The 3408-nt window shown below is 36.3% G+C and overlaps 1 non-coding gene across 1 annotated transcript; it reads right to left on the bottom strand.

Annotated features, from left to right (window-relative positions):
* Positions 1–2395: 2395 nt before the first annotated feature.
* LOC130030825 (U6 spliceosomal RNA) lies at positions 2396–2499 on the bottom strand. The gene has a single exon (XR_008793505.1). It is a non-coding gene; the product is annotated as a U6 spliceosomal RNA (small nuclear RNA).
* Positions 2500–3408: the final 909 nt, after the last annotated feature.

Here is a 3408-nt window from a genome sequence, read left to right as displayed (position 1 = left end):
GGTTGCTTATCTAACCAAGACAGCTGACTAATGTTGCACTACAAACACCGAATATGATTGGAAAAAAATGACAAGCACAATCACAGCTTACATACAGGAACTACACACTAGTATGTGTGGCAGGTATTCTTGGCAATTCCACCTCCAATCTTCAAATCCCCCATTCTTCCATTCATATATATATATATAAATATAAGTGATATATATATATATATATATATATATATATATATATATATATATCACTGTCCTCCCGTTGTTCATTGATTTGCTCGAGCGGGCCCAGTAACATCTCCATTGTGAGACTTGTTTTTACTGTGTTTGGCATATTGGATACATCACAGGGAGCTTGCCAGGCTTTGCTATGCGGGCAAGATACTCTTGGTGGCTTGCTGGGCTCTCCCAGAGGGGTGAAGGAATCAAATCTGGCTTGACCAGGCTGGCTGCATGCAAGGTAAATGCCCTACCACTGTGCTATCGCTCCAGCCCAGTGTTTAGGATGGCCGAGTGGTCTAAGGTGCCAGAATATATGTATATATGAATATATATATATATATTCATCAGTGATATATATATATATCAGTGCTAAAAGTTGAACCTAGAACTTTACAGATATGAGGCATGTATTCTCCTACTGATCACTATCACTTTCACTAGTCTCATATAATGTCTTTTACCTAACAATTTATGCCTGTCATCTTCCTCAATGGTTCATCATTCAACTATTTTATATTAGAGAATCATAAGTTGCTGGGATTTTATGTTCTCCTAAAGACAATTATAAGCCAATAAATAATTGAGAAAGGAATATATGAACCATTCCCTCTGTCTCAAGTTGGAATTTAAGTGTAAATTTAAGAGCAACATTCTATTGGCACGGTCTATGGAAGTGGATTTTCTTGAATTCTTATCTTCACTTAGGTACCTTCTCTGCTCCACATAATTTCTGTTTTTCCTTAGAAACACTCAGTAAATTATTTTTATATGTAACACAGAGAGAGACCTTGTTTCTGAATAAAATAACCTAAAATACTATGTTATATGTCTTGTGTCAGTAATTAAAAGTTTCCAACTCAGTGACCTGTTTTTGGTGCTTTGTCATTTGTTAATACTATGGTTTAATCTTGGCTAGGCTTTTTTATGGGGCATGACACAAGGATCTCTCTGATTTCCTCTTACTAGAGGAGAAAAATACTAAGAGAAAAATTATTTTTCTCTCATGGGCATGTAGATACTGCAACACAAAATTTTCTGAATTTATTAAAATTTTGACATAGCTTATCTAATAGGTTTATGCAAGTTGACATTAGTTTGTTGCTCTTTATAGGAACTAAGAAATATTGCTGAAAGATTTATAATGCCTTTGTACTTTATGCTTCTTCTAGTTATTTTTTAAAGATATAGCCAAGGAAGTAATGTAAAAAGAATGACAATGAAACTGAATAAAAAACAAATTACTATAACTAGTTATACATGTCAGTTTATTAACATAGAAACTCCCCTATAATCAGATTTGCTTTCAAGATTGTCCTTAAGTAATGAAAATACAAAATAATTGAGCACAGGGTTTCTGGTAGGAGTTTTTCCTCCTTTGTCTAAGTGTCCTACTAATTATATAAAGTTGGAAACAGAACGGAGAAAAAATGAATGAATTTACTTCTCTGACAAAATTCCTTTTAAAAACTGATAAATATTAATACTAGTATGTTCACTCTGAAAATTAAAATAATACAACAAATAAAAATAGATTTTAAAGGATAACAACAATGTTTGATTTTTCTTTTCACAAACTTGAAAAATGGTACCTCAGGTATGAATAAGCTAACAAAATTAATACTGACTTCCTTTCATCTAAAGAATCAAAGCAACTTTAGTGTAGTATTTCACATTCTTAATTTCCACTTATTTCAAATGAACAGATTTTAAGTCATATTCATGTATCTCCTTAACTGTAATTGACAAGGGCAGTTTCCAGATTCAGGTTGGTTGGTTTTGAGACTTTGAGTAAGTTTTATATTTTCTTAATTTCATTTTGCACAAAATATTTCTAACTATAGCAACTTTAAAAGTTAGACATCTGAGAGATATTGCTCACTAATTAAGACAATTTTTATGATTCTGCTGTGCTATGCTAGAATTAAAAATGTTGTTTGACAGAATTACAAATTTCATAGTTTTTTCTATACAATTTAATTTAATGTGGGCATTGCTATTTGGGTCAGAGCAGGGTCATACCCATCTGTGCTCAGGGATTTCTTTTGATTCTGTGCTCAGGGATTACTCCTGGAAGGTTCATGGGACCAATTCGGATGCTGGGGATTGAGTCCAGGTGGACTGTATATAAAACAAATGTCTTACCTCTGTATTATGTTTCTGGTTCCCATTACGGTTTTTTTTTTATATGGACCGCTTCAGGAATTTGCATGTCATCCTTGCACAGGGGCCATGCTAATCTCTGTATCGGTCCAATTTTAGTATATGTGCTGCCAAAGTGAGCACCCCATTACGTTTTATAATTAAGGAGGACATTGAGTTTTTGCAAGAAGTACTCTGATATTTTAGAAATTCATTGCGCTCAGTACCATCGACCATATCCACACAATAACCAAGCTCATTGAGGTATCTCGGGAGTTCAAGATGCCTCTCTGTCTAACGTTCATTGATTTAAAGAAGGCCTTTGATTCTGTTGAGACGGAAGCGGTCATGGAAGCCCTAGCCAATCAGGGCGTACAAACTCAATACATCAGGATCCTTCGTGAGCTCTATTGCGGATTCACTACCAAGATCTCACCATTCTACAAAGAAGTAATCATCCATATCAAGAGAAGGGTTCGGCAGGGTGATACCATTTCACCAAAACTCTTCAGTGCCACCCTCGAAAACATCATGCGACGACTGGAATGGGAAAGCATGGGAGTGAAGATAGATGGTCGGCAACTACACCACCTCCGCTTTGCTGATGACATCGTTCTAATAACACCAAACATCAGCCAAGCGACACAAATGCTGAACGACTTTGACCATGAATGTGAAAAGGTCGGACTACAGCTGAATCTTATGAAGACAATGTTTATGAGAAACAGCCTTGTTCCTGTCCCATTCGCTCTCCACGGAACCACCATCTCCGAATGCAACAGTTATATATACCTAGGTCGAGAAATCAACATGATGAATGACCTGGCACCTGAGTTGCGCAGGAGGAAGAGAGCGGCTTGGAATGCCTTCAAGAGCATTGAAGAAGTAACTAAAAGGACAAAGAACCTCCAGCTACGAGCACATCTCTTTGATTCCACTGTTCTTCCTGCATTAACATATGCCTCAGAGACCTGGACCCTACGAAAACAGGATGAGAACGCTATTCGGGTCTCTCAAAGAGGAATCGAAAGAACTATGCTTGGAATATCACGA

Source organism: Sorex fumeus, unplaced genomic scaffold, assembly GCF_029834395.1.
Source record: "Sorex fumeus unplaced genomic scaffold, SorFum_2.1 ptg000044l, whole genome shotgun sequence".
Taxonomy (NCBI): Eukaryota; Metazoa; Chordata; class Mammalia; order Eulipotyphla; family Soricidae; genus Sorex; species Sorex fumeus.
Note: the sequence above shows the minus strand (reverse complement) of the source record. Positions and strands in the feature narration are given on the sequence as shown.